A 17,147-nucleotide genomic window follows, 5' to 3' on the forward strand; every position below is an offset into this window, starting at 1 on the left:
GGTGATCATACAAAACCTATATTTACGGATACTTTTGAACGCACAAGTAGTGATGGAAAGTTCGATTCTTTTCCGCGAACCGGTTCTTTCGGACGGTTCGGTTCAATAAACCGGATTGAAAAAAACGGTTCACCGGTTCTTTTACGCTCGACGTAATGACGTCATTGGCGATGACGTAATGGCGTCAAGTCTATCAAAGTTCAAATATATAAAGTCAGTAATCATAACTTTAGTCAGTTAAAAACCTCATAATCATGAAAGGTTTATGTGACGAGTGGGGCGGGGCCGAGGGACGTGGGAACAAGGAGTGAGGCCGGTGGAGTGATTGGAGATGAGCTACACCTGCGACCCACCACCGGTCTCGAGTCCCACGTAGGAGATGGAAGGATATAAAACTGGAGCGACGACAGTGAAGGACGAGAGAGGACCAGGCCTGGGCTTTATGTTAGGTTTTGGTTTTATTTTGTGTGCATCAGTCGTCCGTGAGGGGCTGATGCGCTGTTTTGTGTTTATTTTTGATTATTAAAGTTTCATATGATTGTCCGCCGGTTCCTGCCTCCTTCTTCCCGATGATTAGGAAGTTTTAATGTATTATAGTTTAATTAAGTTTTGCAACAATGCACCCAAATACAGTCACAGCAATAATGTGCATAGGAGGATTTAAGCCTTGAAGATATAAAGTAAATAAATTAGGTGTCATCCGCGCAGGAACCATGATCCACTTACTATACATAATCCATTGCGATGTATTTGTTATTAAATGAACTTACGTTTCGCCAGATTGCCCTTCATTCAAGCCCTCGGTTTACCCGCGCTAATAATATTAGCACAGAATCAATTCAAAAGAATCAGTTCGGTTAAGACGTGCTGTGAGTCAGTTGGCTTCACGCTGAATCACGCATGCGCAGTATCATCAGCTTCTCGGTTCTTGAATCGTACGCGTCCGAAAGAAACGGTTTTCGGTTCAGTGTACTGGTGATCCGAAAAACGATGCAACCAGTTCTTGACTCGAGAAGGAGAATCGCTCCAGCAGTGGGCGTGTTCGTTCATCATCTGGCTCGGCTCGGTGTTCATCTTCAGTTCGGTCTTCACAGCAGTTCAGTCAGTGTACTGTTTGAGTAAATGAATTACTCCGGGATAAACGTAAAAAAAAGTTATTCTCATGAAAAATGTTAAAATGTAAGTAACTAATCCTGAATTTACCATAGTTTTTTACCATTTAATTTTAGTTTGTAGAGTTTTTGAAAATATCTAAAATGCCCTAATTATACCTTTTGTTGTTTGATGCTTTGTGTGTGTATATGTATTTTTACAACTAGTTCTCAATTTTTATTATTATTATTTTTTTTTTTTAAGTCTATTTTCTGTTTCTCTTTCTTACAGATTAATGCTGAATTTTTTCTCTTTGGACAGACAGAGCTCTCAGCTTCTCCAGGTTATTAGGAGCAAAGGTGGAGTTCTCTGTGTAAAAACTAAGGACACTATTAAAGTTATGGATCAGGTATTGGTAACATGCGAACAAATTTGCTTGTGGCAATCAATTTAGTAGTGTTTTGGTCTAATAAAAAAAAATACAACTTGAACATTTTGTAGAGTTTGGACATAGACATCAGAAGAGAGTGCCTGCTGAAGTGCCTAATCACGTACCCATGGTGAAGATGCAAGATGTCTGATCAAAGAATACCAGGTAATGTAGACAATCTAAACTACTGAAATTTTCTCCAACCATGTTTGCCTCAAAGTGATATTTCACTACCAAATCAACATTTGGTGAGTAAAACGTGGGGAAATTTTGATTTGTTAGTGTAATATTGCTTTAAAGTAGTTCAAGTAATTGTTATAATTTATACATCCACCTGTGTGACTTTTCTTCCACAGAACACAAAAGAATATATTTTGAAGAGTGCTGTTAAGAGCCCCCCATTCACTTGCATTTGTTTTTTGTCCATACAATAATAGTGAATGGGGGCTGTGCTCTTCTGTTTCCAGCATTGTTCAAAATACTGCAGAGGACAGTAATTCATATAGGTTTGAAATTACAAGAGGGTGTGTAAATGATGACAGAATTTTTAATTTGAACTACTCCTTTAAAAGGGGTTGGTTCAACCAAAAATGCATTTTGTTGAGTAGATTGATAAATGCCTCTGATTGGCCATTGTGGTACTGCGCTCAACAAATATGTCTGTGATTGTATACAATGGTCAACACATGGTAGTATTTGATTGTACGAGTGTTTAAAAGGATTTTCAAAGCCAAAGAGAGTGTAAAAGTATGTCTTCACCCAAAAATTGTCATCACTTACTCTACTCTTGTAATAAACTATATACATTTTATTTTTATGCTGCACATAAATGAAGATATTTTAATAAAAGTTAGCAACAGACGTTTGGGTTCTACATTGATCTCCATAGTAGGAAATAGTGTTGGGCGATATGGTCATTTTTCAAATCGTCATATCGTCAGCCCGTGAGATCGATGACACACGATCTTATTGTGCATGGGTGGAGCAAGAGAGAGACTCTTTGTTCTTGTGTTTTAAACCGTGCAGGTGCGTGAGAGAGCCTATGGAATCAACAATTATTGAAAAAATATACTTTAAAACATACTGATGAACTAATGTTAAATATAAAAATACTGTATTTAAAACAGCTACGTTCATATATATAGTCGGACACAACTGTCATATCGTGCATCCTGTGACAATTTGCCGCATCTGTGTGCGGAAGTTATCAGTCTAAATGTTCTGCATAATCAGTCAACGGTGAAAATCAATATTAGATTTCATTTAAAGTCCAACAGTTTAACACTAATATTGGGCATAAACGAACAAGTTAAATATAAAGTATTTAAAACAGGTAAGTTGATATATTTGGAGTAAAGTTGAATTGAACTGATGCATCAGTCATACAGTGATCCGGACCGCGCACCTCATGACGAGCTCGACGCACCGCAACAGAAACAAGAATGAGATGCAGTCTAACATAACTGTGGCATTAAACTCAGTGAGGGCTCGTTTAAAATAGTGCACATATATAGGCCGTTCAGATTACTTGTTAAAGTGCAATGAAACACCTTATATCTGCAGACGATGTACGTCTGTTTGTGGATGGTGACTTATTAGTAATGGCCAAAACTCTGTATTTTGCATGCATCACATTATAGTGCAGTGTGCATGAAAATAATAACAAGGCTGCAGAGCAAACTTATCCATAGTGGTTCTCACGTAGTCCTTCTACGTCATCACCACATAGTGAGTGTTATAAGTGATAAGTCTAATAGAAGGTCTACGTGAGAACCACTATGGATGATAAGTTCGCTCTGCCGCCTTGTTAATATTTTGTCTTTAGTTTATTTGTAACGCCAAGAAAGAGTTAATCTGTCATGTATGAGAAGAGCGTGTTGTCATGTAGCAGCCATTAAATGTGTGGGACACCAACTCCTCGTTTTCTATCTCTTTCATATATCTTTCATGTGTGTGTGTGTGTGTGTGTGTGTGTGTGTGTGTGTGTGTGTGTGTGTGTGTGAAATGCGATGCTGAAATGAAATAGCTGGGCAGTTTTATTTTAATAAGCAGCCTAATAAAAATAATAGTTATTATTATTATAATCTAATACATTAATAGGAAAATGAGCCTAATATCGTCTTGATTATCGACAGAGAAATCTGCTTATGTCGATATCTCTGACTATCGTCGATACACGATACTATCGTCTATCGGCACAACCCTAGTAGGAAAGCTAAATAAATTTAGTAGTATTCAGTGGTGTTTTTTTTTCCTCCCACAGTCCCTCAATTACTCTCTGTTCTTCTATGTTTTTAGGCTGACCAGAGGGAGAAGCGGAGAGAGAATTTGACCACCATGGCATTTTTTGTGATCCGTGAAACTGATGCTCCTAGTCGTGCACTGGACATTGTCATGGACGGTGTGGAAGTACTAATTGAGTTGCCCTCTTTTGCACATGCCTGTGCCATCATGTTTGGACTCATTTATGCACTGAACTTAAAATATCCTGAAGAACTCAAATATATCATTGAGGCCTTTCAAAAAAATAATCATGGACATCGAGAGTAAGCAGATGAGCCGAAGGGTGCAGAACCTCTCTTCAAAGCTGCTGGAGTAAATTTGTTTCCTTTGACTCAGCCACAATATTCTACTGATGGTAAGTTTCTTTAAAGATGTTGTACTGTTTTAAGCCTTTTATACAAAGTTAACTGTACTACTGTTTACTTAACAATATTTGTTTTATCTTGGTTAAGTTGTGTTTCATCTAGGGTAAATTAAATAGTTTACCCAAAAATGAAAATTTGACACTAAAAACTGTTATACAGTATGTGTTTTTATTTCAATACTATACACATTGTAGAAATATTTTATGATAAATGTCAAGTGTATGATGTTTACATTAATAGACAGTTTGTATTTGTATCAGGATACTGTACACATTGTAAAACAAATTGTATTATGACAAAATAAACTGTCAAACGTTTGATGCTTTAAGTCATTCATCTTAGATGATAAAATTACACATTCTGAAAGTAAATAAATTAGTCTATTATTATTTTACATTACATTACTATGTTAAATTGTATTTGGTTGGATATTTGGTTAGTTGTAAAGTAAAAGAATTCAGTTAATACAAAGAGAAAACCTTAAGACAAGGTATAATTTGAGATTTCATCAAACCTAAAAACTTTATTTGATTCAAAGATACTTTTTGCTTTGGCTAAGTAATGGATAGTTAATTCTTTTCAAAGTAAAAATTTTAAGTTGATAAAAAGTAAAGTAATTAGATGTAACAAGTTGACGCAAAATTTTTACTTTGATCCAATGAAACGCTTTTTTCAGTGTAGTCTGAATGGAAACCTCAGGGCTCTGGCAGTCAGGAGCCAGGAGGATTAGGTGTGTTGGAAATGCTTTTGTTACCAAGACACTGCGGCTGTTGACTTAGGTGCTTCTGCCTGGTTGCCTCGGGTTAGTTGCATCAGATTAGTAAATGTCAGCGACAGCTCCGTTATTGTTGGCACTAATATGGTTGATGGCGCTAACAGATGATGAATGCATGTTGACGCACAGCGGCATGTTGATGGGAGTGTGCAGCACTTTTTTTTGTCTCCTTTACTGTACTTTCCATCCCTCTCCACCCAAAGGATGTAAACAGGGGTCCCTCAGCTGGCAGGTGGGATGTGATGATGTCACAATGTGTCTTCACACATATATTTATCTCATGGCTCCAATACTCAGAGCAACTTGGAAACACCGTTCAAGCAGGAAACATTAACTATTATAAAGTGGCTTCCTGAAACCACCCGCTTCCTCTAAAAGTCTGCCTGGTCAGATCCAAATTCCCGCAACTTCCCTGCTTTCTCACTTCCTATGATGCTGGGCTGCACCTCATGCTGGTAATGCCATAATATGATTTCACACCCATTTTGTGAGCTATTATATAGATCTGGGAAATTATTTATAAAACAAATGTACGATTTGATCCTAAATGCTATGGATTTGATATAAATAAAGACAGAAACTGAGGTCAAAAAGCTTTTATACGATTGTGTTTACATGTAGAAGTATATTCAAACTATAAATCCAGATTTTTTTTTATAATAACAGTAATAGCCTATATCTGCTATATTTATTTGTTATATATAATAACATATTTCTGACATACAAGATACCACATACAGTAAATAACAATACTATTGATTAGTGGACTATTCCTTAAAAAATGTATAAATAAAAACTTTGTAAGCATTAAAAAACAACAACAAAAATCTTGATTGTAGGAACATTTAGACAATTATTGTATGTTTATTTTAAGCCTATAAACCATGCCTTTTCCACTTGTAAAAATTGTATTGTGCCATCTCAGGCTATGTTATTTATTATTTTACTTATTATTTTTTGGTATTTTTGTCAAAAGTTTTTACAGACACAAGCGTTGCTAGAAACTGTAGTTTAAAAAAAAAACTATGTGAAAGTTTTCACATATATGAAAGCATTTTAGTCCCTCTTTTCACTGGGATTGTTTCAAATTTGTTTATATAGTTTTATGTTTGTCATTCAGATGACCAAGAACATCCTAATTTTGGATGGTGACCACATGCCAATTAAGAAAAATCATCAGTTTTTTTCCATAACTCATTGTCAATAATGCATCCATGTACATTCAATTACAAATAAGAGAACTGACTGTTTACTATTGTCATACAACTATGCCAAGCAAGTGGAAAACAATATAATGCAATTTAAAATGGTAAAACTTTACATAATGTAATAAACATATGTGCAGCGTTCTGAAGAATGTGTGTCCTGTCATCCCTGTTACTCTGTCAATCCTGGTTCTGTCATTTGTTTCATAAAATTGTAAAAAATTATATTTGATACTGCCTTCAAGGTTTTTCCAATTTAACTTTAGATATATTTTGTTTTTAACTAAGCCCTTAAAAAAAAAAAAAAAAAAAAAAAAAACATGTTTCTGATCATCCTATTCTGGTCATTAACAACAACAACATGTCAAGACCTGTTAAAAAGTATCAGGTTGACAGTAACAGGTTTGATGATTTCAAACAAATTTGCTAATTGCTTGCCAATTGTCAAGTTCACAAAAGCATGTTATACACTTTGAAAGGGTGTTACTTGTAGATATTGATTATATTAAATGTAATAAATAATTGTTTATTTTATTTTTTTAAATGGTAAGCGTATTGACACTGCATGACATCCCCCACTCAGTCAAGTCTCATAAATCATCAAAAATAGAACATTATAGAGGAGTGAGGGAAACATGCTTTTGTTTTAAGTGTAGGAATCCTGTTTGAGAGATGATGTCACCTCCTAGAAGTGATGTCACTTGAACGTACATTATTTTACAAAGGTATTTTGATGAGGGTAACAGGGATGACATGAAATCAGGGGAGACCAATAAAATTATATATATTTTTTAGACAAAATGTATACTTATGCCAAAAACATTGCTTAACAATGAGACTTTATTTAGAACAATATGCAAATGTGATATTTTATATAATTTTGCCTTCATTTTGCAAATTAAAAGCCCTTTTCATACAAAGAAAAAAATCATAGTGAGGGACAGGCCAAAAACCTTACCCTTAGCAGCATAAATACTATTTAAATTATTTAAAATAATATTTAATTGAATTTTATTGAACGACCCATGATCTAAACTTTGCTGAAAAAAAACTATGATCATTAAACAACTAAACATTTAAATATCATCTTATAAATTATTGAGCGATATAGAGTGATAACTGTCTGTTATATTAAGATCTCATTGATTGACATTATCAGACTTACTCTTTGACCTTAAAAATATCAGTAACTGCATCAAATTGCATATTTTCCTCAGTTTGAGTGTACTGTCAAATGGAGTTTTATCCTTCTGTATATTAAGCTACATGAGCCATGAAAGCCTGATGTATTATATTTCTCAATAAGTTTAATAAGCTGTTCCACTTAAAAAAATTTGATCAAGTCAAATGTCAGGCTTTAAAGGGATAAGGATAATTATACATATGTCTAGAAATAAGGCTCCAGGTCTCCAAATCAGAAACTCCTCAGCCTCTTCAAAAGTATTCAAGAAAAAAAAAGAAAAGAAAAAGGTTTTTCCAACATCAAGGTGAAAACTGCCGAAATTTAATTACCTCAAAACCAGCCCAGGGCAGGAAGGATATCTGAAAACACAGGAAAGTTGTCGAAGCAAGACAGAGTTTTAGTCAGAATATTTCAAGAGAATGATTGCAAGTTCTGCCAGAGAGCTGGAGGGAGTGGAAAGATGCATGTCTGGGCCCTTCAGTGTTTTAATATCGGAGTATAAAAATATGTGCATTGTTCAATCTGTGTCTATAAAAAGTGGCCTAAATACAGTATTATTGATGTCATGTGAGTGGTGTTTGGCTAACAGGGCATATATCTACACAGAGAGAGACAGTTAAAGCAGCAGAGACAGAATTAGAAAGCACTGTGGATGTTTTTAATTTTCACTTTTCCTTCACAGACTATCCACTGGTGCTGCTGCCAGAATATTAGCCAGCATGATTCCCCTCAAACCCCAAGACACACAGACCCCAGTGTATTGCCTTCAGGATGTTATGAACCAGGTCAAGACTTGCTCACTCTGGTATACACATCAGCCATCACTTTTCTTGGGCACTGTTCAGGTGTTAGGTCATGGTACTGGCAACAGTCATCCTGTCAAAGCCAGTGAGAAGCAAATTTGAAACCACATAAAAAACGAATAAAAAAGTTTCTAAAGCCAGTGATCCTCTGCACCATGTTTATTATTTTGCAACTTTATCGATATAACAAATACCAACATGTAAAAATTTGATAAATTATGCCTGTCAGATATTAAACATTTGGCAGAGGTTTTTGCACTGATTTATGATTTAAAATGTGTGTGGAACTACTCTTTAGTTTGATCTCAAGCTGCTAAATCTGATGTTTAAAATAGGCATGATTCACTGTAAAGGTAATGCATTGTTTTTCATTTGTAATATTTTTCAAATAATCCAGCTTTATCAAAAAATGCATTCTGGGGGTAGCAAACATTTATAAAAAAAACATCAAAATAAATTTGAAAACAATTAGTTCACATCAAAGACACAATTACTAAAGAATTACTGGTATGTCAAAAGAAAATACCACATCATTGAAAATAGGGGGAAAAAATAAGTGCTGATCATTTCTGGCCCACATGAATGTGTTTGAGGTCAAAACTTCCTTCAAAAAAAAATGTTTTGAGCTAATTATAGCCTAAACCATTCCAGATACTTCCTCTCCAGGCAATTAATGGCTGTGAAAACCAGTAATGTAACCACTTTAATGCAACAAAAATTACACTGAGCTGCCATAATACCATCCCAAGATTATTTGTCAGACAAAATGTACATGTAAAAGTGAAAAAAAAAAAGTTTTAACAGATATCAAAATCCACCAACATATTTATTTAAGGACTGTTTTCATTATAAAGAGTGCTTGATCTTTGCATATTTCTCTACTGATTCAATATTAAAAGCAATATTATGAAATATTGTTGTTTGAAGTTTTTAATAACCATCTTAATGATGACAAACATGCAGCTTTTCACTTCACAAGGCACGCACTGATGGACTGGAGTTACTTGTAGATTATTGTGATGTATTTTTCAGCCATTTGGACGGCACCCATTCTCTACAGAAGATCCAATGGTGAGCATGTGATGTAATGCTAAATTTCTCAAGATCTGTTCTCATAAAGAAACAAACTCATCTTGGATGTCTTGAGGATGACAAAATGTTCAGCAAAATATTATTTTTGCTTGAACTATTCTTTAAAATAATCATATTCACATTTGTTTCTGTTATTTCTTGAGAATTGCATATCTCATTTGTTATGCTTCTTAAGTCAATTTAACTGGTTTTAATAAAAAAGAAAAAAAAACCTCATGGATTAATTTACCAGCTGTGACATAAAAGTATTGTGGAGTGTTAAGTGCCCCTCTAACTATGAGTGTAGACAAACAGATCTTTTTTGCTGGTGTTAAACAAAGAGCCATCAGATAGTATCTTAACAGACAAGATTTCATGCATAGAGGATGAGGGCGAATCCCTGTTGTGGTCTGGGAGGTATTTGGGAGTATTCGCGTGAGTGTGTGTATATGCGTGAGTGCTGAGGGTCGTTTCCGTCACTAATGCTCATGTCGTGCATACCTGGCTCCTGTCCCCAAAAGATCATGATATAATTCACATGCCAAGCACCAGCCTGTCCCGCCCCAACTCTTTTGTATGTCCTACAGTATAATCTATATCCCAATGATCTGCTTCTTAACATGTTCTGCCCTATAACCCAAACCTGCATCTTGTCACGCTAATACCTCAGTACCTACTTTTAGACATATGAGTGTCAGCCAAGGCCCCAGTGGCTTATCACAGCCAATGTTTGCCTGCAATGAACTTTTGGGAAAAGCAATTCACCTGGCTTACAACCTCACTCTCTCCCATTTGTAATAATTGGCCACTTCCTTTCAACTGGTGCTTATTTCATTGTATTGTTAGAAGAACACTGATTATATCCCCCCATTGTCAATTTTTGTCATTAAGAGCTTGACAACCTAGGGCTGTGTTAAAGAAGAGGTTTATACTATTGGTGTTTCCAGTATTTTCATTGCCCTAAAGGGAAACAACAAAGAGCTTCTTTCATCTTGACTTGTTGGAAGGAAGGAAGGCTGCCCACCTCAGTTTGTTTACTGACACATGCACGCAGGAAGTGATATCCTGTAGTTTTACCTTCAATAACGAGTTTAATAAACTGTTTACAGTGTGAAAGAGTGAGCGTAGTACAAATTCACTCTTTCATATTGTAGACAGTACTTAGTTGCAGGTGTATTAATCGTGTGAGATTAGGTAAATAGTAAATACATTTTAATAACTTACTAATTACTTACTCTCAAGCTGTTCCAAACCTCTATGACCTTTTTTTTCTGTTGAACACAAAATAAGATATTTTGAAGAATTTGGGTAATAGTTGCTGGTCCCTGTTGATTCTCATAGTATTTTTCCATATTATAGAATCAGTGGGGACCATTCTGAAGTACTTAATTCAGCATGTTATATAAGCCTATGGATCATTATGTGTAAAATCAACCACATTTCAGAAATGTCCTCAGCTCACATTTTGAATTTGTTTTATTTTCTTCTGGAGAAAGATAAACATGTATATTAATGAAAACCAAAATTTACCAATGGCCCACATTTGGTTTTTGACCACTGAAAATGTGTGCAATTCAACAATTTACTCTTGGAGCCATATTTAGATCCCATTATCTCTAGAACTGAACCAATACAGGGCTTTAAAAATGAAGATGCCAAAAGAAAAGATTAAGACCCAAAATCTAAAAGGGCATTAAGACAATAATCCTTGAGTTAAGACCCATTTAAACCAATTACAATAACTAAAAAGTCCACACCACAGCTATAACAATAAGAGTGCAGAGAAACGATATCACTGGAAACACTGTAAAAAAAAAAAAAAAAAAACAATTCCAGCTGATGAGCGATAAAAGCACTGACACCCAGTCGGAATCCATCAGGCTGTCACAAGCTCGAGAATTTAAAGGGCAGACGAGTGTGCACTTAGAATAAACAGACGATATTGTTCACTGGTGAACTCAAATACAAAATTCTGGCATGAAACTCTAGATTGCACAGTCCAATAGATCTTACTCAGTGACATAATGACATCATTATCACATGGCACAGCTGATTGGTTCTCTCCTGTATCTGTGGCAAATGAGCTCACTGCTCAACATTCAAATACTTGGCTAGTGTTTTGCTGGTTTGATTGGTCACCATTGGCATATAATGCAACAAAGATTGCTAAAGTCAGCAAATTTTAGTAATAGACATACCAATCTCTGTGTAAAAATAACATAATGGTGCTGCCATGTTTCTGAAGTTATTTTTACCCCCTGTAATTTGGCTCTGAATATCAGGTGAAAATTTTAATTTTAACCCCCTCTACAAAATAATGGATTACTCAGAATCTATACATCCATGACATTTTAATATTTTGGTTTTCTTCTTCATTTATGTATTTATATATATATTAAAGGGTTAGTTCACCCAAAACTACAAAACACATCAGTGGTTCAACTGTAATTTTACAAAGCTACGAGAATACTTTTTGTGCGAAAAAACCCCCAAAAATAACACATTTATTCAACAATTATTCTCCTCCGCATCTCTCTGGTGCATTTTGAAGAGTATACACTGAACGTAAACAATGTATGCTGTTCTGTTCAGATGTGTCACGCGGATACGTTGTCTACATTGTTTACGATTTGATATGAATGTAAACAATGTATCCGTCTGATGCAGCTGACACAGAACAGCATACGTTTTTATCTTAACAATGTCCTTGCTACGTTTCTGGACCTTGATTTCGTGAATGCATCAAAAAATATCTTAATTTGTGTGCCGAAGATGAACAAAGGTCTAACAGGTTTGGAAGGACATTGAGGGTCAGTGATTAATGACAGAACTTTTATTTTTGGGTGAACTATCCCTTTAATTAAAAAATAAATAAAAATGAGCCAGGATCCTCTGATTGAGTTGACATGAAATGATTCATACACACACACACACACAGACACACACTTAATTGTACAAGATTCTATGAACCTAAGCCATATTCCAAAACCAGGACTTTTTGAATAATCTGTTTTCATTTAAACTTTCATGGCGACTTTTTCATATTTCATATTCTGGATAGAATATGTTTTATTGTTGCCACATGTTGAAAACATTACATTTACATTTATTCATTTAGCTGACGCTTTTATCCAAAGCGACTTACAATTGCTATATATGTCAGAGGTCGCACACCTCTGGAGCAACTAGGGGTTAAGTGTCTTGCTCAGGGACACACTGGCGGTTCACAGTGGATTCGAACCCGGGTCTCCCACACCACAGGCATGCGTCTTATCCACTGCGCTAACACCACCCCAAAACGTAATTATTCCATCAGAAAACATCAAAGATTTCAAGGCATACTGTGTGTCAACTCTGAAATTGCATATCTTGAAGTTTGGAAGGTGCAGCTTGTTCCTGCCTGCGGAGAAACTGTCAAGATCATTACGCTTGTGTCTATGTCAAGGTCAGGGTGGCCTGTCTAATCAAGCCATGTGGCAGGTAACGATCAGTGCCAAGCTGCCAGTGCTTGAGATGGCATAGGGGTTGAGATGGCATGGTGCCCTAAAGCAGGAGTGTGGCTTTATTGAAAACATGTTTGTACGGGTTCATTCTGAGGTCCTCACACCGCTGCCACTCTCTGTCTATCAATAACAGTGCAAGTTTCTCATAATAGGATGAGACACAATATTGAACATGTACTAAACACAGAGGGATCCAGGATTCAGACAGAATCATAGGTAGGTAGAGCTTTCTAAAATAACCCCGGAACTCTCCATTTACCTATTTACAAAACAAATCACTAAACTTTATCCATGAACATTTTAGCAAAAGTAAATTAGTATTCTATTTACTGACATTTATTGATATATTTTTTTTACTTTTAGTTGTAATTAAATGTGGAATGCTGTAATTATGTCTATATGAACCTATTAGTACAGCTTATTTTATACACTTGAGGTTAAACTTTGATATTGCAAGGAAATCATTTCAATGAGCTTTTCATTGCAAGTGGAGCACATTACATTTTAATTACATGTTGAAAACCTTTAAGCTGTTAGTCTGAAATACGTCTTGAAGGAATAGTTCAGAGAAAAATTGCAATTCAATGAAAATGTACACAGGCTATCCAAGATTTAGACGAGTTTATTTCTTTATCGGAACAGATTTGGAGAACTTTAAGCATTGTAAACGATACTTGATCTGTGGATATTTCTCTTCTGATTCAACTTTTTCACTGGAGAAAGCAAAATTATAAAGAGAAGACTTGTATTTTAGCTGGAAGCAATGGTTTGAAGCTAAAATGTTATGATGAATTTGTTTCATACAAACACACAGCTTTTCACTTCACAAGATGATGGAGTACTGCAGTGGTGTTGATTATTTGTGGATTATTGTGATGATTTTTGTCAGTTGCTTGGACTCTCATTCTGATGCCACCCATTCACTCTATAGGATCCATCTGTGAGCAAGTGATACAATGCTAAATTTCTCAAAATCTGTCCTGATGAAACAAAATCATTTGCATCTTGGATGGTCTGGGAGTGAGTGCATTTTCAGGCAACTTAGTATTTTTATTTTTGAGAGAACTATTCCTTTAAAATCCAAAGGCATGGGAAGGTTGTCACTGATGACTGATTATGTTACAAGAAAGAAAGAAAGAAAGAAAGAAAGAAAGAAAGAAAGAGAATGCCCCCCATTTTGTCTGTTAAAAGATGACATGCCATAGCAATATGAATACACACAAACATACACTGAATGAGTTTAAGAAGAGTTTGAAGGCGGCGTGTGTGTGTGTTCCCTGCTGTTGTTATTTACATGAGAAACATCCACAGGAGCTCAAGGCATTCACAGAGAATCATTTGAGGCAGATGTCCTGTGGTCAATCCTTGCTAATCAACGCCTTTAATTGGCATTTGTCCCGCTCACATGAAGACCTGTTAATGTTTCTCTCGGCGTGACACAGTTAGAGGAGATTTGTTGCTTTGAATGTGTAATGTGACAAATGTTATTGCCTGAGGCAGCCACCAAACTAAAGTCTGACCTACTGACCTGATAACAGGGAACAACAAATGTAGTTTTCTATCTGTTCCCGTTTCTTTAAAATAAGATGCATTTCTTGTGTAAATCTTCATTAGGTATTAGGGAATGGAAGGTAAAACAGGCTTATAGGCTAAAACTTTATTCAAACTTCCATATTAGAATAAATTTATAATGAACATGCTATTTTGTTATTTCTGTCTGGCATAAACAAAGTGAATTTTAAATTTATTTGATTTAACTGACAAACAAAAAATTAATGAATGTCATTAATATATGGATGTATAAATTAATATAAATTAACCATCAATTTATGAAAATGTAAAATAGATTAGAACTGCCATGAGACTGCATTTGTATGTATAGACTTCTTTTGTTTTTTATAAAGATAATTATAAAGCAACAGTATTGTTACTTTTAAAAGCAAGATTTTACAATATTGCTTTACTCTAAATTAAATTGGCATTGTATTGTTAGTTTTTATGTAAAGCACTTTAGCATTTTATTTTCTCTCCATTAGCTGAAAAGCATTAGGCTATATTTGGATTGCTAGAAATTTAACTTTTGGAAATGCTAAAATCTTATAATAATAATACTTATTTTTCACTTATTTATTTATTATTAAATAATATTTATGTATTTATTTTATTTTATTTATTTTCACAGTCAACTGAAAATTAGACTTGTGCTTATTGTCAGTCTTTTTAAATTAATAATAATTAATTATATGTATAAATAATTATAAACAATAGCCAATAACCGTATAGCTTTAGCTTTAACTCTGATTCAGTTCATCCTGATGTAACAACCACTTCAGATCTTGGCCCTACATTTTACTTGCTTAATTTTTAATTTTAACCTGTAAATATCATAAATGTGAATGTAAAATGGGTTGTACATGGCAAATAACATTGACTTAGAAAAGCAGAAATAGAAAAGTATTACTTGTTTTAAAAAATATACACAAAGACAGATGTTCTGCTTCTAGGACAAATTTTGCCCACAAAATATAGCTAAACAAACCAATACACATGTTGCACCAAAACAGACTGATTTGATTATAAAGATGAGACTGAGTACGCTGTTTTCTTTCTTCTTAACTGCACGGTCATAGAGATTGAAAGGCTGGAGGGTGACCTCTGATCTTTCTGAATCTCTGTTATATCCGGGTCCCAGAGCCAGATAGCATTACAGCACTGGACAATTAAGATCAGAATCTGATCTAAGTATCCCATTTTTCAGAAGCTGATCACTGATCTTTTTCTGGCACGTTGCGTTTTTTTCTTTATAACGTCATTTAAACTGGAAACCAAACTCGGGTCTTCGCCGACTTCATTCATCATGAATGCTGTGCTTCAGCGTAGGGGGCGAGAACACGGCTACATTTACCAGCATGACAGTTCAAATTGGTATGAAAGAGATTTTACTATTGCGAGAGCATTACCTCATAAAACTGCCAGATATTTCTATTGATGTTTCCAGTCTGCGGAGCAGTTTGAGTTAAGAATTGTGTCTCAGTGAAAGATTGGCCGGATGCTTATAAAAGATTCCATATCCCATATGCCATTTAAAGCATAAATTAACCACAAACAAATGCTTAATGGGGTTGTTTTCTGGACAGCTTCAATAATAATGGGAAACTGGCCATATATTCCGTTCCTCCCTCTATAGGAACAACATCTATCCGGACTTGGGTTTCTCTCTGGATTCAATCACTGCACAGATTTATCAGGTAAGGGTTATCTTCTCTGCCTACCATTGTACAAAAGAGCAATGGTGGGACCCTGAGTGCTTTCTCCTAAATAGACCAGCGTCCTATAAGTGTTGTTGCTTCAAGCAGAGGGCCAAGTGATTAGATAGGGTGAGGTTTGACAGTGCTCTATGGTGTGATATGATTTCTTTGTGTTGCTTCAATGGGATAGGCTCATACATGCAGTGAATCTAAACATAGATGACCTCATATGTGCAGTAATGATGGGCCGAGAGCGGAGGGCAATCCTGTTTATGTTCAAAAATGGGCCATATAAGCCTTTGTATTAGTCAGGCATGAGTACCATTTCTAGAACTTGTCTTGGTGTGTGTGGCGCCTCACATATCATGTGCTGCTTTGTTATTGAAAGGCTGTGTAGGCATTTAATGAATACACATCAGTTTTACTTAGCTTTTTTAGTCATAATTTTGAGCATTATATCGATGCAAAATTTATTTTTGGAAATGTATTGACACTCAGACATTTTATGTGTAGCGTAAAGGTGTAATTCAACCCAAAAGGACAGGCCTGTAATCATTTATTTATTTAGTTCATGTTGTTTCAAGTCTGCATGCATTTCAATGCAACTGTTTTTGATCATACAGTGAAAGTCACTGGAGTCAGAAATATCACTGAATCCTGTTGACTTTTATTTTGTGGACCAACACGGAGACTTTTTTTTTAATACACTACCAGTGATTTATTTTTAATAATTAGGATTTATTTAATGTTTTTAAAATAGGTCTACCAATGCTACAATTCTTTTGTTTAAAAATATAGTAAAAACAGTAATAGTGCGAAATATTATTACAATTTATCATAATTAGAAAATAAGAATGACTTCTGAAGGATCATGTGACACTGAAGACTGGAGTAGTCACTGCTGAAAATTCAGCTTTGCATTAAAGGAATATTTCACAATTTTACTGTTTGATGAATGCAGATTTGGTGAGCATAAGAGATTTCTTAAAAAAAAAAAAAAGTAAAAACAAATCTTAATGTTTGTCATCTGTTGGGTTTCACACACACAAAAAAAAATCTGACATAAAACGACACTGAATGACATGAGTGAGAGTAAATTATGAAAGAATGGTTATATCTGAGTTAACTAAATACATTTCCAACACTGTATTTGTTCCAAAATTGGCAGTTTGTGTAAAGTGTAAAGTGT

The 17,147-nt window shown here is 35.0% G+C and overlaps 1 long non-coding RNA gene across 1 annotated transcript; it reads left to right on the plus strand.

The window, feature by feature from the left end:
* Nucleotides 1-1,400: 1,400 nt before the first annotated feature.
* On the plus strand, nucleotides 1,401-4,300 carry LOC132126479 (uncharacterized). The gene is made up of 3 exons (XR_009427397.1): nucleotides 1,401-1,501; nucleotides 1,594-1,687; nucleotides 3,821-4,300. It is a non-coding gene; the product is annotated as an uncharacterized LOC132126479 (long non-coding RNA).
* Nucleotides 4,301-17,147: the final 12,847 nt, after the last annotated feature.

The sequence above is a fragment of the Carassius carassius genome, chromosome 44 (genome assembly GCF_963082965.1).
Source record: "Carassius carassius chromosome 44, fCarCar2.1, whole genome shotgun sequence".
NCBI lineage: Eukaryota > Metazoa > Chordata > Actinopteri > Cypriniformes > Cyprinidae > Carassius > Carassius carassius.